Here is a 17,510-nt window from a genome sequence, read left to right as displayed (position 1 = left end):
GAGTTTTTGCCACCAGCGGAACAACCATTTGATCTGGCCATGGACACTATCGGAGGTTTTGGCAACTACGGCTCATCCATAAGATTCATTCACTTAGCCGTTGATTATGCCACCCGTTATGTCTGGGCTTTCGCACACAAGAATGAGACTTGCGACGCGTACATCTCTTGCCTGAAGAGTATCTTCGCTGCTGGGAAGCCGCGGAAGTTCCTTTTCGACCGCGGCACAGGATTCACTGCCGGCAAATTTAAGCAGTTCCTCAAGCACAACAATATTCATCAGCTTTTAACATGCTCACAACGCCCGCAGTGTAATGGCCTAAACGAGCGCACTAATCAGACGATCGTTACTCGCCTCCGATGCAAGATCAACGATGAACCCCAAAAACCATGGCCGCGTCTCCTCTCGGACGTTGTCGACGAGTACAATAGAATGCCTCACGAAGTCACAGGCTACCCACCCTGCTTTCTTATGTATGGCACACCATCGTATCCCTATCTTCTTCCAGGCGTTACCGAAAATCTGCAGGAAGCTCGTACAAACGCAGTCCGCAATTCAGTAGCATACCACGAGAAAAACAAGATCATATATGACAAGAAGTTCCTTCCATTAGAGCTTCAAGTGGGAGACTTTGTTCTATAAGAAACACCCTGGCACCCGAACCGCGGCAAACTCAGCGCAATCATGGAAGGACCCTATACGATCATACGCAAGATTTCGGCAGTTAACTACGAGATCGACCGCAGCGTGGCTCCACTCGGTCTCCAGACTGACATCGTTCATGTCGGGAGACTTAAACGATATCATCCGACCCTGCACCTACGTCTCTCTCGGGGGAGGGGGGAAGCGTGTGATGAACCACACGAGAACGGTGTGGTGGAATGGTAGAGAAGGAGGAAGACGAAGAAAATAAATGGTTCATCGTACAGCCATCACGCCTCCTGCGTCACACATATATATATATAGTGGGAGTAATAATTCAATGGGCCAGTTAGTCTTCGTAAAGGTATGGGATATGGCACAACGGGAGCGTGGTCAACAAGGATAAATATATTTATTTCCCAACAGTTTCGGGAGGGGTCCTCCCTTCATCAGGGGATGAGTTATACTTACATGAGCTTCCAAACTTCGTTGCTGCCGCGTCCCTCTCGCCTTGAAAGACGTTTGCGAGAGTGAGAGGGAACTAGAAAAAGGGAAAAAAACAAAAAGGGGGAGAAAAAAAGACGAAAAAAAAGAAAGAAAAGAAAGAAAGTAAAAAAGAGGAAGAACCTCTGTCAACACTGAGAACGAAGCCAACTGTCCGTCTACGTCCACACACGGTTCATATCACGTGCTGTCAGTTCTTGACGTGTGTCGGCCCACCCAAGATTGTCGCCGCGGTGCCGGGAGGGTCCGTGACGGCGCGCGTAAATTAAGGGGTTTCCCCGTAATGGGTCGTTCGGCGGGTGGCGGGCGGCGTGCGTAAAGGAAAGGTTTCTCGTTAATGGGTCGGTCGGTTATTTACCTTTAATCTTCGTCCGTTTCCCTTCAATGGTCATGAAGTGGTAGGCGAACGTAAACACTTTGTATGTGCATGTGGAAAAAAAAACAAGAAAGGACAGTGTACACGTACGAGTCAGTCAGAAAAAAGCATGGTCTCCAGCTGTCAATCTTTGTCACCAATTTTCTCCTGGCTTACTTCTCGGAGGCAGTTGAGTTTTCCGGGGTCTTCGTTGATGGCGGCTACTAATGTACGAAATTTGAAAATGAAATATGCGTCACGCTGTTCGCGCTCGCGTCTGTTTGAGAAACCGGACTGCAAAAGAGTTGCGCTGATATTTTCAAAACTGTGGTTTGGCAGGCGCAGATGTCTAGATAAAGGTAGCTTCAGCAGTGAAGTGGCGTGGTACCGGTGATTACTGAACCGCAGCCGAAATGGCGTGTCTGTTTGGCCGATATATTCTTGTCCGCAGATGTGGCAACATCTGCGGACACACACACACACACACACACACACACACACACACACACACACACACACACACACACACACACACACACACACATATATATATATATATATATATATATATATATATATATATATATAACAAACCGGAAAAACGAGCCCTTAGGTATACACCTCTTTCCCTTATTCATTAACGAGGTTCTCGTACTGGCACACTTGGTGTAATTAGGTTGTATACGAGGGGCTATTGGTCAGCTGCCCACTTGTAATAAGCTCACGTGCTACGTGACGCCCCACAGGCTCACAAAATGGTGTTCCAAACTCGCCGCTTGGCTACAGATGGCGCTGACTGACACTTCCACGTTTCAATTCACATACAAACTCAAAAATTGGGTAGAGGGAACGCCGATGTGATAGCTCAGTTATTAGAGCATATAACGCGTTATTCAAAGGTCGTAAGTTTGATTCCTGCTCACGGCTGGTTATTTTATCACCCACTTTTCTTTCTTCTTATTTTCAGTACATTTGTTTTAATAACTTCTCCTATACATTCTTTGACAAATATATATATATATATATATATATATATATATATATATATATATATATATATATATATATTGTTACCTAAAAATGACACGAGGCGTGTTTATTTAAAATCTCTATTCAAACTGATGCGTATGGCGTCGACTAAGATGGAAGACAGCAGGCACAACCGACAGACCACTTCCTCGTTGTCGTCTTTTGACCGCTGATACGTCAGCTACGTAGCATTACCCCCCCCCCCCCCTCTGCGGTAAAAGCGCCGTCTCGGAGCACATTAACTACGGTATTTAGTAGGCAGGTGGTTAGGGTTTAGCCTGCTGACGTGCACCACATCACTTGGTGTGGTTGCAGGCAGGCTTGTGGTCTCAGATGCAGGAATGATCTCATAGGTGACGTCGGTTACGTGGCGGATGATACGGTAAGGACCCATGTAGCGAGACAACAACTTCTCTGATAAGCCAACTCGACGAACTGGGCACCACAGGAGAACAAGAGAACCGGGTGAGAAGTGAACGTCAGCATGCCGGCTGTCGTACATGGCTTTCTGGGTGGCTTGCGAAGCGGAAAGTCTAGAGCGGGCGAGCTGACATGCGTGGTCGGCACGAGCAATAGCATCGCGTGCATATTCCGTTGACGGCGTTGTAGTGGTTGGAAGTAGGGTGTCGAGTGGTAACTTCGGATCACGGTCATAAAGCAAATAAAAGGGTTAATAACCAGTAGTGTCGTGGCGCGAAGAATTGTACGCGAAGGTCACGTGAGGTAGCGCCAGGTCCCAGTCATGGTGGTCGGAGGACACATACATCGCGAGCATGTCCGTTAGGGTCCGATTTAGCCGTTCGGTAAGGCCATTTGTTTGGGGATGGTAGGAAGTGGTCAGCTTGTGGTGCGTCGAAGAAGAGCGCAGAAGATCGTCGATCACACAGGACGAAAATGCGCGGCCACGATACGTGAGAAATTGGCGAGGAGCGCCATGGTGTAGGATGACGTCGTGGAGCAAAAAGTCCGCAACGTCAGTAGCGGTGCTGGTGGGGAGCGCTCGAGTGATGGCGTACCTAGTCGCGTAGCCTATAGCAATGGCGACCCACTTGTTGCCAGATTTCGACTCGGGAGAAGGACCGAGAAGATCTATACCAAAACAGAAGAAAGGTTCGGTTGCGATGGAGATCGGTTGAAGAAGTCCAGCTGCGGGTGCAGTAGGTCGCTTCCTACGTTGGCATTTATCGCAGGAGGACACGTAACGGCGAACGGACCGGGCGAGACCGCGCCAAAAGAAGCGGCGACGCACGCGGTCGTACGTCCGAGATACACCCAGATGACCAGCAGTTGGTTCATCGTGAAGCTCGTGCAGCACGGTTGAACGCAAATTTTTCGGCACGACAAGGAGGAGCTCAGGGCCATCTGGTTGGAGGTTACGACGGTACAGCGTGCCATTCAGGAGGACGTACATGCGAAGTGACGTGTCCTTGGGAGCAGATTTGAGGCGGTCAATAAGTTGTCACAGAGAAGCATCACGACGTTGTTCATCACCAATCTGAAGAAACTTGGACATTGACATGACGCTGAGGCTAGGCTCGATGTCTGGTTCGTCGGGCTGATCAACAGGGTGGCGGGATAAGCAATCGGCGTCCAGATGAAGACGTCCAGACTTATAAGCAACCGAGTAGGAATACTCCTGTAGGCCTAATGCCCAATGACCAAGTCGTCCAGTGGGGTCCTTCAGAGAAGAAAGCCAACACAGCGCGTGATGATCTGGGATGACACGGAGAGGGTGGCCATACAAGTAAGGACGGAATTTCGAAACTGCCCAAACAACAACGAGACATTCCCGTTCTGTTATAGAATAATTGCGCTCAGACTTGGAAAGCAGACTGCTTGTGTACGCGATTACACGGTCGTGGCCCCGCTGAATTTGCGCCAAAACTGCACCAATTCTGTGACCACTCGCGTCCGTTCGCACTTCTGTAGGAGCATCGGGGTCGAAATGTGCAAGAATAGGAAGTGTCGTTAGAGCGGTGATTAGCTGAGAGAAGGCGTCAGCTTGAGGAGGGCCCCAAGAAAATGAGACGTCTTGTTTGAGAAGGTCGGTGAGTGGCCGTGCGAGTGCCACAAAGTTTTTCACAAACCGGTGAAAGTAGGAGCAGAGACCCAAAAGACTGCGAACATCATGGACAGAGCGTGGGACTGGGAAGATTGTTACAGCGCGTACTTTCGCCGGGTCTGGCCGTACGCCGGCAGCGTCAACAATGTGACTCAATACGGTAATCTGACGAAGACCGATGTGGCACTTGGCGGAATTGAGCTGCAGGCCGGCCCGTCGAAATATGGATAGAATGATTGAACGGCGTTCAAGGTGGGTTGGAAAGGTAGGTGAGAAAATGATCACGTCGTCCAGGTAACACAAACATGTCGACCATTTAAATTCTTGTAGGAGCGTGTCCATCATTCTCTCGAAGGTCGCTGGAGCGTTGCAGAGCCCGAATGGCATGACCTTGAATTGGTAGAGACAGTCAGGGGTAACGAAGGCGGTCTTTTCTCGGTCCATGTCATCTACAGCAATTTGCCAGTAGCCAGATCGGAGGTCGAGATATGAAAAGAAGGTGGCGCCATGGAGGCAATCAAGGGCATCGTCAAGAGGTGGTAGAGGGTACGCGTCTTTTTTGGTAATTTTATTGAGGAGGCGATAATCAACGCAGAAACGCCGTGAGTCGTCTTTCTTTTTTACTAATGCCACGGGAGATGCCTAAGGGCTCGTTGATGGTTCGATTACGTTTTTCGTTAGCATTTTGGCCATTTCTTTCTGAATAACTTCTCGCTCGGACGCTGACACGTGGTACGGCTGACGGTGAATGGGCGCAGAGGCACCAGTGTTGATTTGGTGAGTGACAATTTTAGTCTGACCCAAGGGACGATGGTCGGTGTCGAAAATGTCACTGTATAAGGCCAAAACTTGGCAGAGAGCGTCGGGCTGGTGGGGCGACAGCTCCGATCCAATCATGTTTCGAAAAATACCATCGTCTGAGCTGGGTGACCGTGAGACTGCGCTTCGATCAAGAGCAGATACAGTGACAACACTGACATCGTCCTCTGTTATGGCAGTTAGCTGGACTAGAGACATCTGGCAGGGCAACACTTGAAGGGTGAAACCAAAGTTAAGGAGCGGAAGTAACACACAGTTATCCGCTATGGTCGCGATGGTATAGGGCACAGTAACACTGCGCGTCAGCCGAACGTCAGTAATTGGCGTAACGATATAATCACCATCAGGAACGGGAGCGGTTGATGACAAAGGCACGTACGTGACGGCTCGAGGTGGCACGCGAACGAAAGTGGTTGGGCTCAAGCGGCTGGTGGGCTTTGCAGAGTAGTCAGCAAAGATTGGTAGATCAAGTATGAGGGTACCAGACGAACAATCAATTAAGGCCGAGTGTGCCGAAAGGAAACCAAGGCCAAGTATGAGGTCATGAAGGCAGCAGGCTAGCATGGCAAAAAAGACCACGGTGTGAAGACCGGCAATGCTGATACGAGCAGTGCACATTCCGATTACTGGTGCAGTACCGCCATCGGCAACACGTATTGCCTGCGTCGTAGATGGCGTCATAATCTTTGGAAGCGGCAGCGTAGAAAAGCGCTCATATTAGACATGTGCGCATATGTGTCAATGAGGGCGGTCAGAGGAACATGGTCGACTTGTACTTAGAGCAGGCTATGGTTCGTGGGAAGCGTCAGTAGAGGATTTTCGGCCGTCATTGGTATTGCAGCTTCACCTATATAAGCTGCAATATCTAGTTTTCCTGCTGCGGTCGTCCAGAGAAGCTCGGCGAGGAAAAGCGTTGAAATGGCAGAGAGCGGGATTTGCGACGTAGCGGCGACGGGGAGTGAGAGCTGCGGTGACCGGACGAAGGGGCGTCAGGGTAGCGGCGACCGGGCAAAGGGGCGTCAGTGGAAGGCTCGTAAGATGACGACGAATAGAAACTGAAGGGTGCGGCGACTGAACGTCAAGGGGTCGTCGAATGCATGAGCGCCGAGGTAGAGAAAGTCTGACGTGGTTGGTTTGACCAACGGCGGCGGCAATAGTGAGAAACGTGCCCAGGCTGGTGGCAGGAAAAATAAATAGGCCGGTCGTCGGGTGTTCGCCATTCCGAAGGGTTACGGAAGGGCATTGTTGGAGGTGAACGGCGAGCGTGTCCTCGGGAGTAGGACGGGACTTCAGGGCGAGTCAAGGGACATGCTGATGGAAGGCCGAGGTTTGAAAACTCCTGCCTCACCACAGCTTGTATTAACGCCACTGACGGCTGTTGTTGGTCAGAAGCGAGCGTTGCGAAAACCGGTGGCTGAAGAGGAGCCGGGCAGGCGGCTTCGATTTCCCGGCGAACAATGCGTGTGACGTTGTCATACGTGGCGGACTGGCGGGCGACTTCACACGATGAGGTTGCGGCCGTGTTGGGCAGCCGGGTGAATCGCTGAGTAGTATGGCGGCTCTTGGCTTTTTCGAACCGCCGGCACTCTTTAATGATGGCGTCGATGGTGGCAACGTTGTTGTAAACTAGAAGATTAAATTCGTCGTCTGTTATGCCTTTCAGCACATGGGCCACTTTCTCAGACTCACTCATGTACTCGTCAATCTTGCGGCATAGGGCGATGACGTCGTGAATGTACGCGACGTACGACTCCGTCGATGTCTGTCCACGAGCCGCCAGTTGATTCCACGCTGCGATCTGCCGCCCAACGGTATCGTCAAAAAGGTCGCGGATCTTCTCTTTAAAGGAGTCCCAGCTCGTAATCTCCGCTTCGTGCGTCTCGAACCACATTCGCAGTGAGCCATCGAGGTAAAAAAGCACATTGGCAAGCATAAGAGTCGGGTCCCACCTATAGCTTGCGCTGACCCGTTAATACCGGTTTATCCATTTGTCGAAGTCAACGCCATCCTGACCAAAAAATACACCGGGATCACGAGCAGGAGGTAGAACGACATCTGTAGAAGTCACGGTAGGGGCAGGTGGTGAAGACGATGGTTGTTCAACCTGTGACATGGTTGCACCTATGATGATGCGGCCGTTGCGGAGCTTCGTGATGAAGACGGGGAAGTACCCCGCACCTCCACCGCAAAGATGTTACGTAAAAATGACACGAGGCGCGTCTATTTAAAATCTATATTCAAACTGATGCGTATGGCGTCGACTGAGATGGAAGACAGCACGCACAACCGACAGACCACTTCCTCGTTGTTGTCTTCTGACCACTGATCCGTCAGCTACGTAGCAATATATATATATATATATATATATATATATATATATATATATATATATATATATATATATATATATCATTATATATATCATTCATACATCATTATATATATATATATATATATATATATATATATATATATATATATATATATAATGATGTATGAAGGTAGCGATGGTTGGTAGAAGCCGCAGAATAAACATGGCGTATGAGCCAGGCCACGTCTCCCATTCATCATAGCGTCACACAAGTCGACAGGATGAAGACCTCGCAACCACTTCATCTTCCGGCCATCATTATCGAAGACCTAAGCGAGACGCAGTGACTGAACGCGGACCACCAAGACCACCAAGCATCATGACAGCAGCATCAGATGACCTTCCCATTTCTAAGTACACCGGAGCAGCGGACGATGGACCCGTGCAAGACTGATTCTACCTGTACGAGCTCCACGCTACCGCTGCATCTTGGTCGGAACGGGAGATGGTTACGAACTTCAGCAACTACGTCACCGGTGAGGCATTCAAATTTTACCTTATTCACATATTCGAGAATGACGACTCATGGCGAAAAATCAAAGAGGAGATGATTACCCATTTTAATGACTATGACCAAGACTTACTCATTGCCAACCATCTAGAGACAACTGCACACTATCGTCAATTTCCTAAGCAGTCCTCAAGCATTCGAAAGACCAGCCCGAATCGACAAGTGCCTCAAGACGAAGTGGCACATGCGTTTACTTCCAGAAGGCCATACGTATATTGGGAAAAACCCAACCGTCAAGCGCAGCTCCCTTGTGCACGAAAGTCGGCATTTCCAAAGTCGTGGCACCACCATACGACTCGAGACGTCGCTCACCATACTGATGCCTTTCATTCTTCGTCTCGCATACATGGTCCACCACCTGGTTTTCTACGACGCAGCTCTTGAAAGGCTCCTAACGGTCACTATTCGTGTCATAAGGATGCCTTGTTCATGGTAGATCAGCTGACACATAGGGAAAATACCAAACAACACCAAGATGGCTCAAAGAGTGAAAATCAGTCTCCACGCATTGGAGCAGCTTACTCCCCATCTCACAGACTTGGCCCGCATCCTGGTTTTACATCACTTCGCTCTTTCATCGCTCACAACGCTCACCTCACGCCTCGCTCGCCCACTACGGTTGGGATAGAGCCGCGGAACCCGGAATATACTCAGCCAAGCCTAGGGCTGACCGTCCTCATTCATGCATCAGAACAGCTTATCTCCCAAGTTCCGGACACAGAGAAACAGCCCCAAGTAAAATCTGACCAAATCAATCCTCTCGCAGTGTCGCCGTCGAAATCCCAGCCACGTGGGAGCCCAATTAACATAGGAGGCTAGAAAGGATCCACTTTCAAGCACTTCCGTGTGCCAGGAACGTCCATTTAAAATGTCGTAGCAAGAGCCTCACCAGATTTTTCTGTCAATTCTGGCATACTATCTCCATTGCCTGACAGGAATCGCTACACCCTAACAAGTATTGCTATTTACTGATCAAATCACCATGCAAAGAAAAGCAGACAAATGTTCCTGAAAGATGCCCATCTGACCAACTTTCGCAAAGAGACGAGCAATTTCAGCAAAGGCAACTCCACAAACTCCAGGAAGTACAACGGACACACCAACAAGGACGACGACGCAAAGCAAGCGTCTTAAAACAAATTCAAGAAGCGAGGCATCTTCGCATAAGGGATCGGCGCCAGAAACGCATTTGGCACAAAAGAACAAGACTGCACCTAGGATTACAGCTCCGAAACCTCAGGAAACACCGAACAAGACAAGAAGTCACCAGTTGCACCACGCAAGCATTCAGACACCATCCCATTAGTTTACGACATCGAGCACGCACGCAGAAAATACAGCGACGCCGAAGACCAATATACTGCAACGCTTTCAAACAGCGTCCACTCTTCGCAATAATGACAGCTATTTCATCAGTCTCCACGTCCAAAGCATTCTTGTGTGATCCAGGGCGCAACCATTAGCCTCGCTCACCAGATCTCTTATTGATATAACCGGACTGCCACACTCTCCCCTCAAGTCTTAGCCACAAAGAAGACAACACGTGCATTTTAAAATTTCTCAGACTACCTCTTTATTTTGACATTTGTGACTTCCAAGCCACTCCTTGTTTACTTTTTTCTTGTTTGTAAGTTGTAACTCATGCCTTCATTCGGGGGGAGGGGGAATCATGTGACGTGTGAAGGTAGCGATGGTTGGTAGAACCCAAGGAGGAAGAAGTCAGAACAGAATAAACATGGCGTGTGAGCCAGGCCACGTCTCCCATTCATCATAGCGTCGCACACACACACACACACACACACACACACACACACACACACACACACACACACACACACATATATATATATATATATATATATATATATATATATATATATAGAGAGAGAGAGAGAGAGAGAGGGAGAAAGATTGGCCACCCTGGTGCAGTATCTGGCCACTACCTCCCACATGCATACGTCAAATAACTCACGGCTCGCAGTCCCCAGCAGCTGCGAAGCAACTGACTACTGCGGCGGTCAGATCTGCAACGCAGCAGAGGGTGCTAGGAATCTCTGGACTACATGCCGCCATTGGAACCTGAACTTGGCAACGTTTAACGCTAGAACCTTATCTGGTGAGGGAAGTCTGGCTGTACTATTCGAGGAGCTAGAGGGTGTTAAATGGGATATAATAGGGCTCAGTGAGGTCAGGAGGACAGATCAGGCCTATACGGTGCTACAGAATGGGCACGTCTTTTGCTATCGGGGCTTGGCAGACAGAAGAAAACTGGGAGTGGGGTTTCTAATTCACAGAAACATAGCTGGCAACATAGAGGAATATTATAGCATTAATGAAAGGGTGGTAGGTATTGTAATTAAACTGAATAAAAGATACAAGATGAAGGTAGTACAGGCTTACGCGCCTACATCCAGGCATGATGACGCTTCAGTTGAAAGCTTCTATGAAGACGTGGAATCGGCAATGAGTAAGGTAAAAACACAGTATACTATAGTGATGGGCGACTTTATTGCAAAGGTAGGGAAGAAGGAGGCTGGAGACCAGGCAGTAGGAGATTATGGCATCGGCACTAGAAACGCCAGAGGAGAGCTACTAGTAGAATTCGCAGAACGCAATAATTTGCGGATTTTGAATACCTTCTACCGAAAACGAGAAAACCGCAAGTGGACATGAAGGAGCCCTAATGGCGAAAATAAGAACGAAATAGACTTTTTAATGACGGCACACCCAGGAATCGGGCAGGATGTGGAAGTCGTTGGCAAGGTATGATGCAGCGACCATAGAACAGTATGGTCTCGAATTCGCCTAGACTTGAAAAAGGAACGACAGAAACTGATACGCAAGAAGCCAATCAACGAGCTAGCACTGAGAGGGAAAGTACAGGAATTCAGAGTGTCGCTGCAGAACAGGTACTCGGCTCTTAGTGAGGAAACCAACCTTAGCGTAGATACAATGAATGATAATCTGACGAGTATCGTTACGAAGTGTGCGGTGGAAGTTGGAGGCAGGGTAGTTAGACAGGACACTGGCAAGCTTTCCCAGGAAACGAAGAACCTAATTAAGAAGCGTCAAATCATGAAAGTGTCAAGTACAACAGACGAAATAGAACTGGCAGAGCTTACGAAGTTGATTAATAGACGTAAAGTATGCGATGTAAGAAGGTATAACATGGAGAGAATTGAACACGCTCTGAAAAACGGAGGAAGCTTCAAAGCAGTGAAGAGGAAACTTGGGATAGGCAAAAGTCGGATGTATGCACTCAGGGACAAAGAAGGCAAAATAACTACCAATATGGATAGGATAGTTAAAATAGCGGAGGAGTTTAACAGAGATCTGTACAGTAGCCGAGACAAACACGACCTTAATAGTATAAGAACTAGCAGTAACCCAGATGACACCCCACCAGTAATGATAGAAGAAGTCAGAAAAGCTTTGGGGAGCATGCAAAGAGGCAAAGCTGCTGGTGAGGATCGGGTAACATCAGATCGGCTGAAAGATGGAGGACAGATTGTTTTAGAAAAACTAGCCACCCTGTTTACGAGGTGTCTCCTGACGGGAAGGGTACCAGAGTCTTGGAAGAACGCTAACATCATCTTAATACATAAGAAAGGAGATGACAAGGACTTGAAGAATTACAGGCCGATCAGCTTGCTCTCTGTAGTGTACAAGCTATTTACAAAGGTAATTGCTAACAGAGTAAAGAAAACATTATAATTCAATCAACCAAAGGAACAAGCAGGATTTCGAACAGGCTACTCAACAATTGACCACATTCATACTATCAACCAGGTAATAGAGAAATGCTCAGAGTATAACCAACCACTATCCATAGCCTTCATAGATTACGAGAAGGCGTTTGATTCAGTAGAAATATCAGCCGTCATGCAGACACTGCGGAATCAGGGCGTAGATGAAGTATATAAAAACATTCTGGAAGAAATCTACAGAGGATCAACTGCTACCATAGTGCTTCATAAAGAAAGCAACAGAATACCAATCAAGAAGGGTGTAAGGCAGGGGGACACAATCTCCCCAATGCTATTTACCGCGTGCTTACAGGAGGTTTTCAGAAGCCTAGATTGGGAACAGTTAGGGATAAGAGTTAATGGAGAATACCTTAGTAACCTGCGCTTCGCCGATGACATTGCATTGCTGAGTAACTCAGGGGACGAATTGCAACTCATGATTACGGAGTTACACAAGGAGAGAAGAAAGGTGGGTCTTAAAATTAATCTGCAGAAAACGAAAGGAATGTGCAACAACCTCGGAAAGGAGCAGCGCTTCGAGATAGGTAATAGTGCGCTTGAAGTTGTAAAAGACTATGTCTACTTAGGGCAGGTAATAACCGCAGAGCCTAACCACGAGATTGAAGTAACTAGAAGAACAAGAATGGGGTGGAGGACATTTGGCAAGCACTCTCAAATTATGACAGGTAGATTGCCGTTATCCCTTATGAGGAAGGTATATAACAGCTGTATCTTGCCGGTACTTAGCTACGGAGCAGAAACCTGGAGACTCACAAAGAGGGTTCAGCTTAAATTGAGGACGACGCAGCGAGCAATGGAAAGAAAAATGGTAGGTGTAACCTTACGAGACAAGAAGAGAGCAGAGTGGATTAGGGGACAAACGGGGGTTCAGGATATCATAGTTGAAATAAAGAAGAGGAAATGGACATGGGCCGGGCATGTAGCGCGTAGACAGGATAACCGCTGGTCATTAAGGGTAACCAACTGGATTCCCAGAGAAGGAAAGCGGGTTAGGGGGAGACAGAAGGTTAGGTGGGCAGATGAGATTAAGAAGTTTGCAGGTATAAATGGCAGCAGCAAGCACAGGACCGGGTTAACTGGCTGAACATGGGAGAGGCCTTTGTCCTGCAGTAGACGTAGTCAGGCTGATGATATATATATATATATATATATATATATATATATATATATATATATATATATATATATATATATATACAATAAGAAAAGAAATGGCAGATCCCACGTACAGTGAGAATTGATAATATGCGAAGCATGAATGAGAAAGGTTGATATGTCACCTTAAATTCAGCACAACGTTACGAGGTTCAGGTGAATTATACCGTACATGACTTCCGTTTCATGATTATCATGTTTTCATGTGTCGTTTACCTTCATTATCGATTCACGTCTCGTGATACCAAATTTAGTATATGTGCAGCTACTTCGCCATCCAGTGACGTCAATTAACACCAAATTTGGTATATGTGGAGCCAGCGAAACGGCCGTAAGCGCATCGTGAAGTTCCCAATATACGCCAACGTAACGTTGACGCACGCGTACACTGGGCCCAGCAACGCTACTATAGCAAAACTTGAGCACTCTATAGTCTAACGCCAGGCGCGACAGTCGCGACAATCCGTCGGTGCGGCATGACTATAGCGCGGCATGACGGCAATAGGCGCGAAATGAGACAAGCTGCATTTAGCGCCGATGCGTTACCCTGGCAGTACTGTGTCTGCCTCTTTTTGGTACAGAGAAACGCCGGACGCGCTGAAACGCGCATGCGTTCAGGCAAAGCTGCCTGGTTCGCGCTTGCGAGTATATGGCCGGACCGGCACCTGGGGTGGCAATGCCGGTGTGACGCGACGAAACGAACGCCGGCGCACACGCATGCCTGGTCAAGTGTAGATGCATTGGCGCCTTGACTGTGGCTTGTAGCCATGTTCTCACATGACACGCATCTTATGACTATCACGTTTGCACAAGTCGCATACCGTCGTCATCCAATGACGTCACGTAATACCAAATTTCGCATATGTGAAGCTAGCGAAACGGCCACGAGTGCATCATGAGCGTAGCCTGTAGTCTTGTTGTTACATGATACGCATCCATGATTGTCATGTTCGCACTAATCGCATACCGTCGTCAACCACTCACGTACCATAATACTAAATTTTGTATAAAAAGTCCCTTTCTTTTCACCTATTGCATTAAAAATAACTGTATATCTCTAGTCAACAGCTACAAATACTTAGGGGTTATAATTACCTACGACCTAAAGTGGAACGAGCACATAGAGTACACACAAAAAAGGCAATGAAGGCACTTGGGTATTTACGCAGAACCATTGGAAAATCTACCAAAGAAATTAGAATGTTGGCGTACAAAATTTACGTGAGACCCATACTGGAATACGCGTCTCCTGTGTGGGAACCTCATACATCGGCAAACATTAAAAAACTGGAACGTATACAAAGAAAATCCATAAGGTTTATTTACAACGCTTATAGAAGAAACACATCCCCCTCGACCCTCCTTGAAAGTTAGGACTTGGAACCCTTAGAACGCAGGCGCTCCCGTGAAAGACTGAAACTATTTATCAGATCTATCACAGTAACCTTGGAATCGATGAAACTAAATATATTCTACCGTCGAAGTCACGTATAACCCGGTTACACCACAGCAAGAAAGTCCAGGAATTTTCATGGAGAACCACTGCTTTCCAAAAATCTTTTTTTCCCCGAGCAGCACGTAGTTGGAATGCCCTGCCCGATGAAGCAGTTTCATCCACAACTGTCGCTTCATTCATGAATGTGATAGCAAATCTGCCAGCCATCCTTTGAACTTTTTTTCTTTCTTTCTTTTTATTTATTTGTCACCGCATTTAATCTCTCCCGTGTGTGTCTGAGTTGTATTACTTTCCTATGTTCAGCGCTAGCTCAATTGTATCACGCTTCGTCGATTCTGTCGATATGTGTTTTTTTCGCCTTTTTTGTCAACAAAACTTGCTCATTCTGAAGCGCTGCATTTACTTCAATGTTTGTGAATCCCTGTTTTTTTTTCTATTTTTCCCCCCGATATAATTTTCCTGTTTTAAGCTTCTGTTGTTTTCTTGCCCTGGAAAATGTCCAATCAAGTGTATCTGTCACCCACTCCTGCCTACGACTTCGCATAGAAGTCGGCAGTATTCACTAAATAAAAATAAATAAATATGTGACGCTATCGAAACGGCCCCGAGCGCATCAAGGGCGTGGCATATGGTCATGTTGTTACATTACACGCATGTCATAATTTTTATGTTAAGGTATGTTGCTTGTGTTCGTCATGCAATCATGTCATACCATACCAGTTTTGAAACATTTCATGTGAACGAAACCACTGCAAGAGCCGCAGGACCATGAAATGTACATCATAACAATCATGACATAGTCATGATTTTTATGGCACGACTAGTCAGTTATGCTCTCCATATAGTCATGTTATGCCATACGAAGTTTGGTATCGATACCTTAATCGAAACAGCCAGGGGAGATAAAAGTCGCAAGCGGCTAGATAGAAAGATAGATAGATAGATAGATAGATAGAAAGACAGACAGACAGACAAACAGACAGACAGACAGGCAGACAGACAGACAGACAGATAGATAGATAGATAGATAGATAGATAGATAGATAGATAGATAGATAGATAGATAGATAGATAGATAGATAGATAGATAGATAGATAGATAGATAGATAGACTAAAAGTCGCCGAAGTTTGCTAAAAATGATTCGCATTGAAAAAAATTGGCAGATCCTACCCACAGTGTGGATCGATGATATTTGAAGCACCAATTAGGAATGTAATTATGACACTTTAAAATCAACACAACGTAACGACGAGGACGTAAATTATACCGTATATGGCTTCTATATCATGATTCTTATATTTGGACATGTAATTTACCTTCGTCGTCTATTCAAGACACGTGATCCCGAATTTCGTATATGTGGAGCTAGCAAAACGGCCGCGAGCGCGTTATGAACGCTTATCATGATTATCATGTTTGCACGTGTCATTTACTTTCGTCGTCTATTTACGCCACGTGATACCAAATTTCGTATATGTGGAGCTAGGGAAACGGCCTCAAGCAAGCTATCAGTTTTATTATGTATTCATGTTTTACGTGGCAGGCATATCATCATTATAATGGTTGGACGTGTCATATACTGTCTTCGTTCATTCACGTCGTGTATAGCTAAATTTGGTATATGTAGAGCTAGCGAAATGGCCGCGAGCACTTTATGGGTGTAGCATGTAGTCATGTTTTACATGACACGAATATCATGATTACCATGTTTGGGTGCGTCATTTACCTTAGTCGTTCATGCACATCACGTAATACGAAATTCAGTATATTTTGAGCTAGCGAAACGGCCGCGAGCACGCTATAAGCGTAGCACGCAGTCACGTTATAAATGACACGCATGCCATGATTATTATGTTTGAACGTTGATTTCATGATTGAAATGTGAGGTTTAAGGTACCAAAACCACCATATGATTATGAGAGACGCTGTAGTGGGTGGCTCCGCAAATTTTTACAACCTGGGGTTTCTTAACGGGCACCCAAATCTGAGCACACTGGCCTACAACACTTCCCCCTTCATCGGAAATCCAGCAGCCGCCGCCGGGATTCAATCCTGCGACCTGCGGGTCAGCAGCCGAGTACCTTAGCCACTAGACCACTGTGGCGTGGCTATGTTTGGACGTGCTATTTTATTTAGGTCCGTCGTTCATCCAAATTGCGTGATCCGAAATTTGGCATACGTGGAGCGAGCTAAACTGCTGCGAGCATGCAATGAGTGTAGCTTGTAATCATGTTTTAAATGGCACGCATACCTCGATTCTCATGTTTGGACATGTCATATACCTTCGTATCTTAATCACGTCCCTTTAAAAGCTAAATTTGGTATATGTAAAGCTAGCGAAACAACCTCAAGCGCATCATGAGCGTGGCATGTAGTCATGTTCCTAAATTACATGCATGTCAGGAATTCCACGTTAGGGCCCGTCACGTATGTTCGCCATGCAGTCACCCTATTAGTTTTGCAATTTTATGTGAACGAAAACACCGCAAGAGCAGCAGGACCATGAAATGTACATAATGACAATCATGACATACATGTCATGATTTTTATGCTACGACTAGTCAGTTATGCTCTCCATACAGTCATGTTATGCCATACGAAGTTTGGTATCGATACCTTAATCGAAACAGCCAGGGAAGATAAAAGTCGTAGGCCGCTAGATAGATAGATAGATAGATAGATAGATAGATAGATAGATAGATAGATAGAATGATAGGTAGACGTATAGACAGATAGATAGATAGATAGATAGATACATAGATAGATAGATACATAGATAGATAGATAGATAGATAGATAGATAGATAGATAGATATATAGATAGACAGATAGATAGA

The sequence above is a fragment of the Rhipicephalus microplus genome, chromosome 3, assembly GCF_043290135.1.
Source record: "Rhipicephalus microplus isolate Deutch F79 chromosome 3, USDA_Rmic, whole genome shotgun sequence".
Taxonomy (NCBI): domain Eukaryota; kingdom Metazoa; phylum Arthropoda; class Arachnida; order Ixodida; family Ixodidae; genus Rhipicephalus; species Rhipicephalus microplus.
This window is presented reverse-complemented; position numbering follows the sequence as displayed.